Genomic DNA, 17,805 nt, shown 5'->3' with positions numbered 1-17,805 from the left:
CGTGCAGTACACAAAGGAAGTGCTCAGATTGTTAAACAGGGTCAACAGTTCCTTTGTGCTAGTTCACTTTTATTGAACATGGCAGAGAACCGTGAAGCTGTGATGGGGTTTATAGAACAAACAGGATGGGGCGGCTGTGAAGGGTTATGGGGCAAAATGGTCAGATATCCCACAATCAACAATGTCTAGGACCAGGATAGGAAGGCCAGACGAGAGAGTCAAGTCCCAGGTATGACCCTGTTGGTGAGTGCAGCTAAAGACAGATTGTAGTAGGCTTTATGACTCAAACCGAGATAAGCTCTCTTTGGCCATACGTTTAGAGGGGCAGCGTATGTGGACATGAAAGGGCCCATGTTACACTGTTTTCTGATCCATGTTATAATGTTGTTTCCTCATCATAAAGAGACCCGGAGTTGTGTTTCATTTCATTCACTCATATTTAACACACAAACCCTGCATATTTAGGCTAAGTTCTTCTCTCAAACAGAAAAAACTCTTTCACCTTCTGATCTGGTCATGTGGTAATACAGGAAGTGCTCCACTGTGTTTTTAAACTCCACACACCTTCACTAGAATCATTTGGATGTTTTCAGCTCTGGAATTGCCAATATTTACTGAACAAAAATATCGCTTCATGACATCACAAGGTGGAACAGAGCATTTTGAGGTTGGGAGATGAAGACAGATCAATAAACCAGCATTACCCAAACATGTGTGAATGAAACAAAACACAACTCTAGGTATGTTTTTGAGCAGGTAACAGCATTATAACATGGCTTACAAGACTCCAGCAGGGCACATATTAGAATAGGCATGTTAAACATACAAAAACAACAACCTTGTGCTTCAAATGATTCGCATAGGCCCGGTGTTAAAAGTATCCTATATCACGCAAAATTCACTCTTTTGAGCTCTAAGCCATGTTAGAAGATTAGCAAATCCAGCGATCTAGTGAAGGTGTATGGAGTTTAAAAACACAGTGGAGCACTTCCTGTATTACCACATGATGATATCACAAGGTGGAACAGAGTGTTTTCAGTTTGAGAGAAGAGTTTAGCCTAAATATGCAGGGTTTGGGTGTTAAAGGTGTGAATGAAACAAAACACAACTCCAGGTCTGTTTGTGATGAGGAAACATTATAACATAGATCAGAAAACAGCGTAATATGGAACTAAAAAAAATTGTTGCTAGACTCCCACCTCGACCAGATACCCTTGGGGAGTTATGGAGTAATTTTACTTCCCATAGTATTGGTATCATATTGGACAAAACAAAGCAAAAATCACAGGTATTGGCCATCACTACTAGCTGGAGATTTTGTTCCGTTTGTAGTTCCTTTCACTGTTACATTTTCATTTCATTTCTCCATGTAATATAGGAAATCATTGTGCAGAAGCTATATGGTCTCTGCCGCTGTTAAACGCAGTGATGCATTGTGGGCGTAATCTTTTGATCTTCAAACAAACGCAAATTGTTTTTTTTAAGGTTGTATGAGGTCACAATTCATCTAGAATAGTATTTTTTCCGACTATAATGTATTCAGCATGGACTTTTTCAAATTGATGCTTATATTTTCATTCTACAACACTCGAGACATAGACCATAGTTGACGTTAGGTGGGTCACCGCTGAGATAAGCTCGCTGTAAGTCTTTCTCTGTCAAAACAACCACCTCGTCCAATTGTACCATTTTCAGAACTGCAGTTTATATTTCTGAAGTAAAACTAACTTTAAAGGTCAACTATGTCAACTATTTTTCTGGTTGAGGGTCCTCCACCTGCTTTTTTTCCATGGAAATGTATTGGTTTGCATCCTGCAGAAAGGCATTAAATGTTCTTGTCTTAGTTCAGAGCTGTTGTGCTTGTGTCTGCTATGTAGCTATAATCTATGACACCTGTAGATCATTGTGTTATCATTTGGACATTTTAACCTGCAATATTCATCTAAAATGACTTAATAATAGAAGCAAATCTGCTGACTTTCGCGGTGCCCAGTGGGAGCTGACGTCGCCGTAAACAACATCACAACAAAGAGCCGGTACCACCGATGGAAAGCTGCAGATCACATTAGCAAGCAGCAGATTTTTTTTTTTTTTTTTTCATTTGAACCAAAGTGACTATGCGACACTGCTAAATCTTGTGCATATCATTGGTTAAAAAATAAAAATTGTAGAACATAGTAAGTAGAGAGTAGGGGTCGTATGCTGGTAGCGTTGAAAACAGGGATTGATTGGCAATATGGCGTCTTGAAAATAAGCGATTAAAGACTACTCAAACATGCACGACTGCAGGTGAGTAAATCGTGAAGGAAAACAAGAATAACACGGTTAAAAGCTCTAAAAAGCTTTCAACCATGTTTTAAAAAATACCTTGAAAAACATGTATTCCTACTGTGAGCGGGCTTGCATCTCCACAGATCTGATCCATATCTCTTTGGTGATAGTTGTGTTTGATCGTATGCTGAGGAAAATTCTTGGCAAAGCAATAACTTATTCATAGAGAAAAGCAGATTCATGATTCCTCTACCAAAAAAGTTACACAGTGCATATCTAAAACAGTTTATAGTGAATGTGTATGACATTTTTGTTGGTAATCTACTCACTTTAAATTGCAACTGTAACACAGATTATATTGGCTTCACCAGCATCTATCTAAAGAAGTTATGTTGCCGTGAATAGCTATGTTTTGTTACTTTTCACCAAAGGTAAATGATGGCCCCTAATCCAAGTGGTCTATGCATAAACTGTATAAAGACCCAATTTAGAGCCACGTTCCATATTTGGAATTTGGACCACAAGTATCATAGCAACCAAAGAGCCAATCTGGAGCAAGGCTGTTGAAGGTAACTCCCCTTTCCTTAGCAAATCTGTTAATCAAATCTATTGCCAAAGCTAACAGGACCAACCTCAGGGAAAGAAGACACCTGATTTGTCTGTTATTAATGTTCACGTCTTGATTTACGGACAAAATAGCTAGATAAAAACACGAGGATCATTTCGATTGGGTTAATACGAACATTTTAAGACCAAAGTGACCAATTGACCAAAAATGGCTCGCGGGTTAACTATGTCCATTTATATATACAGTCTATGGCTCGATGTGAAAGTGTAGAGTTTTAAACTGTCAAAAACAAAGCAAAGATGTTCCATAAAACATAACATGACTGCTTATAACCTTACACCAAAATTGAGTTGGAGAGAGCAGCAAAGGCTCCTGGGAAGCGTAGTGAAGCGACCCCATTTAAACCTGGACACAGAGTAAGATTTGGTTAGCGGCTGAAATAATGAAAAGCTCAGTAAAAGCTTGTCACCGGAGCTGGGGCAGGAGAAGGCGTCGGGTGGGAGTGCTCTTAAAGCGCTCAGCAGGGGGCAGCGTTCTGAAAGAAGATCCATTTGATTTAGGCAGAATCTGGTTAACCATGCTGCGTGTACTTACATTTTACTCAAGTCTTCATTTATTTGGAGGTGAATGCGTTTTTAAGTAATCCAAAATCTCTGGGGTTAGTGAAAGGAATTGTACGACTGATTTATTCTTAATTATAAAAACATTGGACGTGATGGACAAGCTGTTTGTTATAATTTGGTGGTTTGGTTCTCAACACGGAAAGCAGAATTAGTCTCACTTGAGTCTTTCACTTGGGTTGCCAGGTTCAATGCTGAAATCCAGTTGTTTTAAACTTAAGTCACTTTTTCTGATCTGAATAGTCACTATCTAAACCCCAGCACACGTAGCATCATCATGAATCAGTGCTAGTGCAGCGTTTTCAGCTCAGTGAGTGAATTCTGGAGGTTCTGAGCTTTCACATGAGACTTGGAATGTCCCTATCTTGAGAATTGGGTTAATTGGGTTTTTTTCTTAAACAGTAAGATCAAAGACAGCATGCAGTTAAAAATATGGCCGGTGATAGAAAATAAACAGCTGATTTCATAGCAGGGTCACATTTTGTATTCTAGTGTGTCCAGGTTGTCCAGTGCAGTTCAAATATTTGCAGATTATAGAGTCAACTGAATCCTTTTGTGTCCTCCTTTGGGTGAGTCCTTGTGTAGAACTACACTATCAGTCAAAAGTTTGAACACTTTTTATTTTAACACAACTTTTTACATTGGTGTTTCTCACTAAAGGCATCAAAAGTATGAATGAACACATGTGGAATACAGCAAAGTCAAAACATGATTTATATTTTAGATTCTTAAAAAAAAAAGCTTTTACCCTTTGCTTTGATCACTGTTTTGTGCTCTTGGAATTCCACAAATAAGTAAAAACCAATTCAGGAGAACTCATTGTGAGAAAGCTAAGGGTTTGCAGCAATGTCAACAAAGCAAAGTGTGGATACTTTGAGCAATATGAACATACAACATATTTAACTTTTCTTTTTCTTTGCTACATTATTCTATACACCTTGTTTTGTTATTAGATGTTTGTGTGTTGTGTTGTGGTGTGTATGTCTCGTAAACAATGAAAAACCATTCAATGAGGAGCTTTTGTTTAGACCAGGCATGCCCAAACTATGGCCCGGGGGCCAAATGCGGCCCTCAAGCTTCCAGGTGAATTGGCCCATATTACCTTAAACGGTACTTTTTACTGTACATTTCTGAAAATCTACTTTAACAAGCCCATATCAAATATTTAATGTCTCCCACTTCCACTGAATAAAGGTCTAGTGGTTCAGTCTAACTTGTAACAATAACATAGATTTGAAGTATTCACTGTATTGGCGACCAGTCTATGGCCCTCAGCTTTGTTTGTGTTTTTATATATGGCTCTTAAGGAGAAAAGTTTGGACACCCCTGGTTTAGACCTAGAAAAGTTGCATTTTAGACCTGGTTTCGATCTTGTAGTACTCGGAAGGCCAACTATTTTCATGGTGGTACTTGGTGTGAAAGTTTGATAACCACTATTTTATACAGAAGAGCATCCAATCAGGTTTACTTGTTTCAGTGACACATGGGAAACTGATGATCTCATTGGTTGTCAGGATTTAGAACAAACTCATTGACTCAGTCTTTTGCCGTTTTTCTATCTTCTGTGTTATATATGTGTTCCTCCGCTGCCATGTTTATTTTGATACTAAGGGACCATGCATTTCTCTGATTGGCTAATCCACCTGTCAATCATCCCTGTTAGAATAAAGAGACGCGACTGTTGCCCAGACTACACATCTTTACATACCCTTTGCTGACCAGGCAGGTGGCATATTTATAACATTTTTATTAAACCTGAAAATGTCAAACGCCCCATGACTCATTTTTATTTTAGCATTTCACATTTGGATGAGACTTCAGCTCGTACGTGTCAACAGACTCATTTGAAATGACCAAAACACTTTTATTTGAGAAATATATTTAAATCACTTCAAGTACAGTGGCCCTACATGTCCCTCTGCTCTTGATTGGGAAACATTGTTCTACTGGAGTATGAATGAAAGCTAATGAAGTATTTAGCACGTTTTAAAAATGCATGTCATTTTTTATTGTTCAACTTCTATTACTTGTACTACTTCTTCTACTTCTTCTATTTCATGTTCTTTTCTTCTACTTCATGTTCTTCTTCTTCTGCTGCTTCTCCTATTTCATGTTCTTTTCTTCTTCTCCATGTTCTTCTACTTTATGTTCTTCTACTTCATGTTCTTCTTCTTCTCCTTCTCCTATTTCATGTTCTTCTTTTCTACTTCTTCTCCTTCTATTTCTTCTTCTACTCCTTCTCTTTTTCTACTTCTTCTGCTTCTTCTACTTCATGCTCTTCTCCTATTTCTGTTTCTTCTACTTCTTTGTCTTCTTTATGTTCTTCTACTTCATGTTCTCCTACTTCTACTTGTTCCACTTCTACTTCAGTTCTTCTACTTCATGTTCTTCTTCTCTTTCTTCTCCTATTTCTGCTTCTACTTCTCTACTTCTACTTGTTCTACTTCTTCTATACATTTTTTTTTCAGTGAGGTGTTGATATTGTGAGCACGGCCGTCTCTCTCTACACACATTTATATTCAGGCAAAATATGCCAACAGCATCATGTACTGGTCAGAGGTGTGAACTGTCAACCCTCCAGTTTGTGGGCGCCCTCTCTAACCACTGAGCCACTGCCGCTCGCGTGTTTCTCCTCATGATGTTATGGCTGCGTTTGTGACATTCCCCAAAGCTCTGTGTGTGTAAGATTGCATAACTTAGAATGAATGAAGGCGCTTAATTTAGTTGTAAAAGTTGCATAATGCACTTGTCAAGTCTTGAGTAGAAAAGGAAGCAGGGCGGAAGTGTGTTCTTCTCCTTCTCTTCTCCTCCTCTCCTCATCTTCTCCTCTCCACTGCCTCTCCTCTACTCTGCCCCTTCTCCTTTTCCTCTACTCGTTTTCTCTGCTCCTTTTCCTTTCCTCCTTTCCTCTCTTCCTCTCCTCTGCCCCTTCTCCTTTTCCTCTCCTCTGTTTCTCCTCTGCTCCTCTTTTCCTCTCCCTTCTCCTCCTCTCCTTTTCCCTTCTACCTCTCCTCTTCTCCCCTACTCTATGACCTCTCCTTCTCTACTCTTCTCCTTCTCCCTCCTCTCAACATCTGCCTACCCTCTTTCTCTTCTCCTCTCATTTCATCCTCTCCTCCTTTTCCTTTCCTCCTTCCCTATTTCCCTCCTCTTCTCCTGCTCTTCCTCTCCTCTCCCTTCTCCACCTCCTTCATTCGGTCTCTCCTTACCTTCTTTCCTCCTGTCCTCATCTCCCCACTGCCTCCTCTCCTCTCTGCCTCTCCTTCTGCTCTTCTCTAATCTCTTCTCCAGTTCTCTCCTCCATCTTTCCTCGTCATGTGCCTCTTCTCCTCCTCTCCCTCCTCCTGTTCTTTCCCCTCGGCTTCACCCCCTTTCCTCCCCTCCTCTCTTCTTCCTCTACCATCTTCTCCTCTCCTCTTCTCTCTTCTTCTGCTTCCCCTACTCCTCTCCTCTCTCCCCCCTCCTCTCCTCTGCCTCTACGCTCTTCTCCTCCCCTAATTCTCTTTTCCTCTACTGTCCTCCTCTTCTCCCTTCTTCTGCCTTCCCTCCTCGCTTCCTCCGCTTCTCTACAGTCATCTTCCTCTGCCTCCCCTTCTCTCCTCCTCCACTCTTCCCCTCCTCTCCTCCTTCTCTCCTTCTCTACTGTCCTCTGCCTCCCCTCCTCTCCTCCTCCCCTCTCTGCCTCTTCTCCTCCCCTCCTTCCACTCCTCTGCCTCTAACCTCTTCTCCTCCTCCCCTCTCTTCCTCCTCTGCCTCCCCTCTCTCCTCCTCACCTCTCTCTCCCTCCCCTCCTCTCCTCCTCTCCTCCCCTCTCTCCCTCCTCCCCTCCTCTCCTCTCCAATAACAAGCGATATGTTCCGGACTCGCTCGGTGAGAATCCTGGATTGGCGCGCTTTGGCGAGGAGGCAGTGATGAGGAGGTGTAGGTGGACCAGGGATCATAGCTGTCAAATGTGTTTCCCCCCAGCCGTGTGATGCACGCTCTCCCATAGACTCTCCCTCCCTCCTCCTACCCTCCCACCCTCCCTCCCTCCATCCCTCCCTCCCTCTCTCCGCTACGGAAAACCCCTGCTAAACCGCGCATCTTTTCAAACTCCCTCCCTTTCTTTCTCTCTCTCTCTGTGTTTCTCGCCTCTGTATTTTCGTGGATGCCTCTGTCCCCCCACGCGCCGCTCGCTCGCTGCCCGCCCTCTCTCTCTCTCTTTCTCTCTCCCTCCCTGCTCATTCGCTCGGCTCTCCTCCTCCTCCTCCTCCTCCTCCCTCGCTCCTTGCCGCTCTCACAGCCTACTTTTGGTTTTTTTCTCAATCTCTGTATGCAGGTTGTATCTAACGGAGACACCGGTGCTGCACGCTACTGCTTCTACTCTTCAGGCTCTCTTCCTTCCCCTGCTCTGCTCGCCTCTTTGCCAACAACAAACTGTGAGTACATATTCTTATGCTAAATACCTCTGCACTGGCTGGCTTCCTCCGGAATCCGCGACATCTCCGCTGTTTTTGTAATTATGTGTTTAGCAAATCGCTGTCCACGCCGAATGCCTGCACACTCTGTCACTATACGCTCTGCCTGCTCCTCACTGTGGTCGCGAAAGGCGGCTCTGAACGCCACACGAGGGAAAGACCCCCAAAATATTAGTGAATGGAGCGATGCGCTGTCCGTGGTGCTGATACTGTACCGCCGCTGTCTCCCCCTGCGCACTGACTGATTGAGGATTCAAATTGCCGAAACGGGTCGCGCAAAGGGGGCGTGTCTTGCTTGTTGGAATTTTTTTTTTGGGTGACAGTCGCATGCGAGGAGATAGACAAGACAGGGACAGGGAGATGTTGTTTCGCCGAGTGCTGCCGGGATTTCAGGGAGAGGGCATTCGGCTAAACTTCTGCGAGGTTTTTGGATTGGGGAAGGCACCGGGAGCATATGTTTGGTGCCGTTCTAGTTCTAATTGAGCGGAGGAGGAGGAGGGTGGCAGATGCCGTTTTACAGTTGGGCATATGTGGCGGTGGGTGGATGTCAGTAATTGTGAAGGACATAGTTTTTTAGTGTCTATTTGAGGAGCTAAATTACGCCAGCGCTCCTGTCACTGTCTCACGGAGGAGCCAAAACTTGTTCCAATTATTTCTAAACGCCCGAAATCCCATATTTTTCTCACCGTCTCGCGAAATAAGCCGCACGGCCGTTTTCAATCATTCGATCTCTACTACTACAGCGATGTGTGTACCAGGACTCATTGAGAAATTTGATGGGGACATAGCATTACAAGACCAATTTGTTTCTTTTGTTTCAGCACGCTCAAATGTATTAAGCTGACTGTGTAGAATGTGACCACGGTTTGGCGTTTCGCTCGAGATCGAAGCGTTTTTAGATGGTCGAGAAGCATTCAGACAGTGGTGGAATGTAACGGAGTAAAAGTAGGGAAGTGCGGTACTTAAGTATGAATTTGAGGTATCTGTACTTTATTTAAGTAGATTTTAAAGTGGATTTTTTAACTTTACATTTACATTTAAATTTACATTTACTTTACATTTTTGCTACTCCACTAAATTTTTGAACTAGACTGAAAAGTAAAAGTATTTTTTATAATTGAGACCTGCTGAAAGGGCTGAAGGGTTTATTTTTAACACGTTCATAACAAAAATATACAATAGCTAGGAAAAAAACAACGATTCAGTTGTTTCTGTTGCTCAAAATTCAGCACAAATCTTCATCAGAATCTTCATCATTCAAATCTCAAAATCACTGCGAAGTACTTTTACATTTTAGTCTTCAAGTACATTTAGGTAACCGTGTACTTTATTACTTTTACTCAAGCAGCTTTGTTCATGTGATACTTTTCCTTTTACTGTTTTTGCTCCTGTATCTGTACTTGTACCTAAGTAACAAAACTGAGTACTTCTTCCACCACTGCATTCATAAACGTTGCATTGGAAACTCGAGCAAAGTTTGTCGACACTTACAATCTCAGTCCGCACCATTGTTCGTTTTAACTTGTTACGCAATGCTCTGGTTTGTAATTCTCCTGCTGTCCTGCCAACAATGCCAATAAGTTTCACAGCACTGTTGAGTAATCACTGATCTAAATAGACAATGTATTTAATTATAAGCGGTACTTGTCGGGTTTGTTGATATATAAAGTTATTGACAGGAACTTTGGGGGACATTAAAAAACCCTCTTAGCGAAAAGGTAGATATCGAACATGACGTTGTATTTAAGAACGTTTTTGCTACGGTTTCTACGTAGGTTTGCCAAGCGGTGGTTGTGAATCCAAAAGCGGGGCGACAGTAGCTCTACAGGTTGGCGGTGCGAATCCAGCTCCCATAGATGACTGCTGTCGTTGTGTTATTGGGCAAGACACTTAACCCACCTTTTGTGTGTGAATGGGTGATGTAAAGCGATTTAAATATCTTGAAGGTAGAACAGTGCTAATAAAAATCAGTATTATGCAAGCTTTTTCTGTCCAGCTTGCTATGTAATGAATGTTTGGACTTACTTTTTTTTTTTCGTTTTGTTTATTTACTCAATAAAACAGGGAGAGTGCATGAATTATATTAATCTTAACAGGGGAAATGCATTGAATAAGGTTGTAGAACTAGTGCTAATCTCTCGTCTGTGGTCACTGAATAGACTGATGTTATATCCGAAGTTATTTTAAAGTAATCGCCTTGGGGTCCCATCGTAGAAAGCTGGCGGAAGTGCCTGGGGTGAGGGAAGTCCGGGAGCCCCTGCTTAAACTGCTGCCCCTTCGACCCAGCTCCGGATACGTGGAAGAAAATGGATGGATAGATAGAACAGTTAAGCATTTCTGTTGTTGGCATTTTAATTCCCTGGCTAATTTGTGCGAGACGTCAGACAGTTAGTCGCGTACTTTTTGCTCGGGAGCGTGAATCTACATTGAGAGTTACATCACCTACCACTACCACGTCCCCCCGGTGTCCAACTAGATTCTATTTTTGACTCCCAGCCCAGTCCCTTAACTCGTAAAACTATTGAAATTGCTCTGAAATGATTGGCCACATAAAGCATCTTATCACATCACCCGAACGACCTCTCCCTTAAGGGCAATGTTCACGTCTATTTACACAATACTGGTGGCGTAGACCCAATAATCAATACCGATTCTGATACCGATGGAATCCCTCAGTGGTCCACGTAGGTTCCGTAGTGGTCCATCGGCGTATACTAGTCTATGTGGTCTAATAGTTGTTCCAATTCAGCTCGAGATCATGCTAAAGCCATTCAGGAAAAGGTTTGTTTAGTTTCGTCCTGTTGATGCGATTGTTTTAGTATCGATACTTGTTCAAATGAGTATCTAGTTTTAGTTTCGATTAGCAACAAATTTTCTATACCTTTGACAACCCTTACGCTTTCTCTCAATGGATTGCTTACCAGAAAGTCCGTAATATTCCGTGGTCTGTTTTGCCAAAAGTAGGTCAGAGCTAAATAATTATGGGAACGTAGCGGAGAACCGGCGACTCCATTCGTGGCAAAGCTTTACCTTTTGTCGGAATCTTAACTGTATTAATGGGCGACTGTAATTTAATTGGTAGAGCGTTCGTCCGCTGATCCGAAGGTTGCGAGTTCGAGTTAACCCGCCTCGCCCCCAGTGTCTGCGTACTTTTATGAGTATCTAAAGCCGATACTAGTTTTAGTATCAGTAAGCAACACATTTTTGATACTTAACCTTAATGCTTTTTCCCGTGAATTCCTTACCAGAAAATCCATAATATTCCATTCTGTTACGCCAATAGGAGCTCACACAAATTAATTAGGGAAACGTTACAGAGAACCAGTTACAGTAGCTGGTAGAGCATTTGATCCGAAGGTTAGCGGTTCGAATCCCGCTCTCGACATAAACTTCATTGGTAGAGCGGTGAGATTCACTGACCCACAGGTTGGCGTCCAGCTCCCACAGATGAATGCGATCGTTGCGTCCTTGGGCAAGACACTTAACCCACCCCGCCCCAGTGTCCGCGTACACTTGCGTATGAATGCGTGTGCGAATGGGCGAGCGGTTCCTTGATGTAAAGCGCTTTGAGTTCCTTGAAGGTGGAAAAAGCGCTATATAAGAATGTGACCATTTACCACTGACCATTCAGAAAACCAACGTTCGTCAATGCAAGGCTGTCTCTTTTGGGCCTTATATAGCTTACATATTTTCCTAAAAGCCCCAGAAATGGTAGAAACGGAGGAGCTCGGCGGTGCGTAAACACGGCATAATCAAGACCGCCGCGTGGAGTTGCATGGGTAATTTCAAAAATGTGGGTCCGTAGGAAAATAAACAAATAAAGAGTTTGCGGAGCACTTCTTTGGAGAGTTCACTTTGTAAATAGCAAAACACAAGTGAAATTGGAAAGTAATGGTACATGGTTACGCAATATAAGTTGGATTGTAAGGGACATTAATTTGACAGTCGGGATTAATGACGCTTACAATGTTTTAATAAAGCACTTATCACAGGATACAATTGGTTTATAGAATTGAACCCATCTTTCATATTCCCTGTGTCTGTTCCTGTTTATGAAAGAAAATGTGTTAATTCTATCTTCATTTTTTTTTTTATATGTTTTTAAAATGATTTGCCGCTTTGTTGTGTTATGTAAGCATTCTAGTTCCAGCTAAAGTTGATCAAGGTAAAGTTGAAAATAGCATTTATGTAACAAGTTTACTGTCTGCAAACTATGTAACACAGAGGAAGAAGAAAGTTGTCTTGGAATAGATGAAGTTATGTGAAGTCAGGTCATAATAAGGTGAAGATTAGCACTTTTGTAAGCAAGAGAGAATACACATCTCTCGAGCGATTGCATAGTTAATTTGGTAATATTTAAATTGTAAATACAGTTCATGTTCCTCACCTCTTTATCCAAAACAATGAATGTGTGGAACAAAGTCTGTACCTGCAATTTGTCCAACACAATATGAGTTATTTTAGTTTCGATTCAATACCAACTAAAACCAACTACCATGGCGCGAATCGTGATATCAATCCGATACCGATAACAGTGAGTTTTGTGTTAGATTTCATTGAAACTTTTACTAAAAAATACAAAATCCTTGGCGTGTATTTATATTGTAGATAATTTATTTTTGATCTACCCAATCCGATCTCAAAATGAAATATATGTGCAATTAAACTAAAACAGCATATTTCAAAACATTGATTTAAATTTCATAATAAATTACTTTTAAATGTAAAGATGTTGATATTTTTACATGAAATCTGTTACTTTTCTATATCAGAGTAGTATTGATACCTTGATATTTGGTATTGATCCACCCAACACCACTTTGTTTATCTGTCATTTTGCTATTGTTTTAATGTGCAAGGATCAGGACGTGCACATTAGAATGCTAGTTGTTCTTGAAAAGTGCTTATACACTCATCATAGTGAATAATTAGGATGCTCTGAATACTTTTGGTGAGTGAGGAATAACTTTGGACGACTACAAAGGGTGAAATTTGAATTCAAGTCATTTTTTTTTTTTTTACAGTGCACTGATGTTTATCCAGTAGTATTCCGACGTCGTTTAGTCTTTCATTTAAAGTTTAAAGGAGCAGACTTGTTCCTGCATAGTACAGATTACATTATAATGGCCCGGGCTATTTCCTGGGCTTCTTTTTGATGATGATTCGGTCATTTGCTGTGACTAATTCCTGGCGTCGTGTTCTTAACCGCTTCTTCCATAATGAGAACATCCAGGCGCGTCTCAGAGGTTAGCTAGTGCGGAGGTCACCGAGTCATTCGCCCACGTACGAATCCCGCCATCAAAGGTTCAACGCTCAGCCCACCTACGACATGTGTGATGGGGGGAGGGAGAGCGTCTTGCTAATGGGCACGCGGGGCGGCGAAGGCGGACATGCTAACGGCTGTGTTGATATGTGACCGCGGCTAAGGCCAAGTGTACACACAGGAAGCTGGGGCCAAGCGTACGATCCGAACACATGGACCAGCAGAGAGTGAAAATCTCGCAATATGACAAATGTAAAATATTTAAAAAAGATGTCATGGCTTGTTATTATTAGATTCTTACGTAACATTACATTAAAAGCACTGTACCTGATTTTTACCACCTTAAAAACGCGAAAGACCGAAATATTTTTTATTCGTCATTTACCTTATGCATTCAGATCATCCTAATTATTCACCACAATGAGGAAATAAGAACTTTCTCCACTCTTGCAACGGTAAAGCTAACAATAACTAGCATGCTAACACGCACTTCCTGATTACCGGACATCAAAATGCTGTCTAATTAGATGCGGACAACACTCAGCGGACTTATTTTGACCTCAAGAGCTGCTTATGCAATATAACTGTACTGTGGTGGGACAAATTGTGTTCAAATACATATCAAAAGACGAAGTTTAAATCTGTCAACACAAATTTGACAAATTGTTGTTAGGAGTGAAGACGTTTCGCTGCTCATCCAAGCCGTTTCTTCAGTTCTGGTCAGATTGCTGGTGGACACTGCCTTATATCTGTCTGAAGGGAGTGGGTAACTACACTGAAACTGTAAACAGATATTGTCTCCAGTTTCAACCTTAACAACCCTATTCAACCTTTAATGGCCCTCCTATTGTTCTTTTGTCTCTTTTTGTTTGCTTTGGGTCCGAGATTATGTCTCAGGCTCCTATTCCTGTTTAAGGAATGACCGGAACTGGATGAGCAGTGAAACGTCTTCACTCCTACAACGATTTGTCCAGTTGACAGATTTAAACTTCGTCTTTTGCTGTGGATCAGACCTGGACGACTGAGGGATTACACAGACTTCAAATACGTGGGGTAAACGGGGTACAGGCCTTTCTAGTATAAGGGTTGTAGAATTGTTTAATTACATTTAAATCCAGATTAAGATTTCTAATTGTTTGGATCAGCTTGTTTTGTTGTTGTTTTTTTATGGAGAGGTCTAGAGCCAATTTGTGGTTTGGAGCAGAGTTCAGACTTAAGAGGAATAAATTGCTTGTGTCAAATTCCCTGAAAATTAATATTGAAATGTATTCCTATTTTTTTTTATCAATTTATTTTTTTATGACAAAATCAGATGAATAAAAAATGTAAACGTGTTTTTTACTTTCAGATATTATTTGCTATATTATGCTAATTAATAGCCTCTGTGCACGACAACGCCCGGCGACCTCTCTGTTAGCGTCACTACTTCCTGTCCAACTTCATCCCCTTGAAGTCTTTGCTGAGTCACGCTGAAATGAATAAATATTTAAAGATCAGGCAGTGGACAGGGAGCTGCTGGTGGATGTCACTGACAAACTACACAAATAAATGAATAGTTCACCAATTTTAATTTTTTTTAATGCCTCAATGCCAACGCTAATGCTAATTTTGCGGCGTAATGAATATTAAAACACCACAAACTGTATTCAAAAGCATTCTACGTGTAAAAATAATTGGGTTGTCTTTATTTTAATGAATTAGAATTTTAATAGCTTGTTTATTTTACATTTCTGATTTGAATAAAAGTGACTGTCGGCTTTGAGAAACAGTGCAGTCTTGTGTATTTTGTTTGTAGTTGAGTCAATCCACCAAATGTCACTACTCCCTCAGTCACTATTCACAGAAGTCCGTCATATTTGTTTGTTTACTCCTGCATTGAGCTCGAATACTATTGTTTTGAAGTCATTGAAATGTTCCTTGAGTACACTTTTTCCCATCTTCTCTCTGATGTAACAAAGTGGTTAGCAAACACCCACACAGTCAGAGGAATCAGTTCTCTTCATTCTCGTTGCCGTGAGGACACTTTTCATGTCTTATGTTGCTAAGTGCAAAAATATAACTGTTTTGAATACACATGCGGCGTACTGTACTGACCCGCTTCTGCATTAGTGTATTTTACTATATTTACATGTGCTAAACGGGTGCAAACTTCACCTTTAGGCTACGTTTCCATGGTGATTGGGTCGTCTGTGAACGCACGTATTTTGCGTATATTCGAGTACAGATTTTTTATCGCTCAAAAGTACCTTGATATATTGCTTCTTTCCCTGAACGTGGCCACCTCTCCACAGATCTCGAACTTGATCTTGCGACTTCATTTACTTGTCTCCATGGAGATAAGTTTAATACCATACTGTGCAACCTCCACGCTTGAAAAACCTCCACCTGAAACATAGATATAAGGCAGTGAGTGTCGAGCAGCACGTTACTCGTACAACTTTTTTTGTCCAGTTGACAGATTTTACTTTTCACTTTTACTCTCCACCTAAAAAGTTACATCGTGCAACTTTAATAACACGTTTTGTTTTGGTTTTCTTGTTTTTGGTTATCTGTTGGGAAATACCTGAATATTAATTATGGATATATACAGTACTTTATCATTTTGTGGTATTCAGAGTACAGCTACTTTACTAAAATCAAAGAAGTACATCGCGGTACTTTTCTTTTCCCACACAGTTTCATTCAAACTGCATTGATGAGAAAAATATAAAACACTGCTCTCAGGTGACGCAAGTGAGATTTTTCCGTCTCTAATTAGTGACGGGAAACACACAACGAGCAGCAAAACAAACATAAATCTGTTTTTAATCCTATGTTGCGTCTTTACTCTATAATTTAAAAAGTTATATAATACATTCTTAAGGTTCTATATTATGCAAAAGTTACTCTTGTGAGCGATAAGCCATGTTATAATGTTACCTCCCCAAAAACACACCTGGAGTTGTGTTTTGTTTCATTTGCGTATGAGTAACCCTGGATTATTAATCTGTCCATATCTTCAAAGATCAAAATGTGCTGTTCCACCTTGTGATGTCATGACGTGGTAGTTTTTAAGTTAGCAGCTTCCTTTTTTACCTTTAGTTCAGTAGAGGTTAGAGTTGGAATTATCTGAATGATTCTAGTCAAGGCGTTTAAAAACACATTGGAGCACTTCCTGTATTACCACTTGATGACATCACGAGGTGGAACAGAGTTGTTTTCTGCTTGAGAGAAGAACTCAGCCTAAATATGCAGGGTTTTTGTGTTAAACATGTGTGAATAAAACAAAACACAACTCCGGTTACGTTTGTGCGGAGGAAACGACATCATAATAGATCAGAAAACAGCGTAACACGTCCGCTTTAACGCAGCTATTCAGTTTTCGGTGACTAAATACATTCTGAAAGTGTCTTCCCATAACTGTAATTTTGTTGTTTTTATTTTACCTTGCTGCCTGGATACTTATTTTGGTCGATCTCATTATTTCAGCCATGTAAACATTTGGCAGAAAAATGTCTCCTGGCTTTTTGCTTCAAGACTTAAAAAAAAAACAAAAATCCCAATAAGACGAGGAGCGAGCCGGAGAATCACATTGGTCCAACAAAGCGGCGGGCGGCTCACACGTCCGGGCGGCACACGGGGTTGGCACCATCCTTTGGCGCAGTCGGAGGGATTGATCTGAGCGTGGCAATTAGGCAAATTTCAGAACTAAGCATCTGGCAACGCGCGGGAGCTACGGCTGGCAGTGAATTAGCATCTCTCTTCCATTTCGCAGCGTTTTCGGCGTTTCCATGTGTGAATGTGGTGTTTTACTCTGAGGCCGGCTCCGCGCGAGAGGCTTTGAGCTGCGTTTTTTTTTTTTTTTTTTTGCGCTGTTCATTTGTGAGACCTGGAAATATAGTTTGGATTAATGAGGTTTAAAGGTAGAATAGTCAGTTTTAGCAGTAGCTTCCCAATCCCAAGGCTGACAGTGCGTTGCTGTGTATTGAAGGACGGAGGGAGCGAATTAATGAAGCAGGTGACATTTTGGGGATTTTTTTTGCACTCCAGGTGAATAAAAAAAAACAACAAAACATCAAAATTAGATGTATCAATTTGAAACATCCCGCACAGTCCACTTTGTCTACGATCCAAAATATATGCTTTGGCAATACTTAAGTGAGTCTGGACATTGGAAAAGGAAAAAAAATATATATCACAAGGGACTGTATATATATATAGCTCCATAAACAGCATTTTCTTGGTAAAAGTGGCCAAAATTGTATAAATGTGGAACTTATGAAGGTGAAAAATGGAAAGATGCATGTTTACCATTCTTGGGTGACAGTAGTTTAGTTGGTAGTGTTTTTTTTCCAAAGGTTGGCGGTTCAAATCCCGTTCTGTGTGAATGGGTGAGTCCTGACATAGTAAAAAAAAACTACAAAAAACAACCAATTTCCAGCAATTTAGGTAAAGGCAGTGGCTTAATGGTTAGAACGTTCACCCGGCCTGTCACGATAACACAAGTAGTAAGAAGTAAGACATATTGCTGATGAAAATATAGATGTTAAATGATAATATTGAACCACTAAATTAGAATTATTCCCCAAAAAACTGTTTTAAATGTACCATATGGTTAAAAAACAATAACAATAAACAGATCGCAGA

General features: G+C 40.7%; 1 protein-coding gene across 1 annotated transcript in view; it reads left to right on the top strand.

Moving 5' to 3' along the window:
- Positions 1 to 17,805, top strand: part of rbfox3a (RNA binding fox-1 homolog 3a) — a 1,019,729-nt gene that overhangs the window by 197,214 nt on the left and 804,710 nt on the right. Inside the window, exon 3 of the mRNA XM_055223823.1 lies at positions 7,778 to 7,877. The gene's annotated coding sequence lies outside the window, so the exon portion shown is untranslated. The remainder of the gene's footprint in view (positions 1 to 7,777; positions 7,878 to 17,805) is intronic.

The sequence above is a fragment of the Periophthalmus magnuspinnatus genome, chromosome 8 (genome assembly GCF_009829125.3).
Source record: "Periophthalmus magnuspinnatus isolate fPerMag1 chromosome 8, fPerMag1.2.pri, whole genome shotgun sequence".
Taxonomy (NCBI): Eukaryota; Metazoa; Chordata; class Actinopteri; order Gobiiformes; family Gobiidae; genus Periophthalmus; species Periophthalmus magnuspinnatus.
Note: the sequence above shows the minus strand (reverse complement) of the source record. Positions and strands in the feature narration are given on the sequence as shown.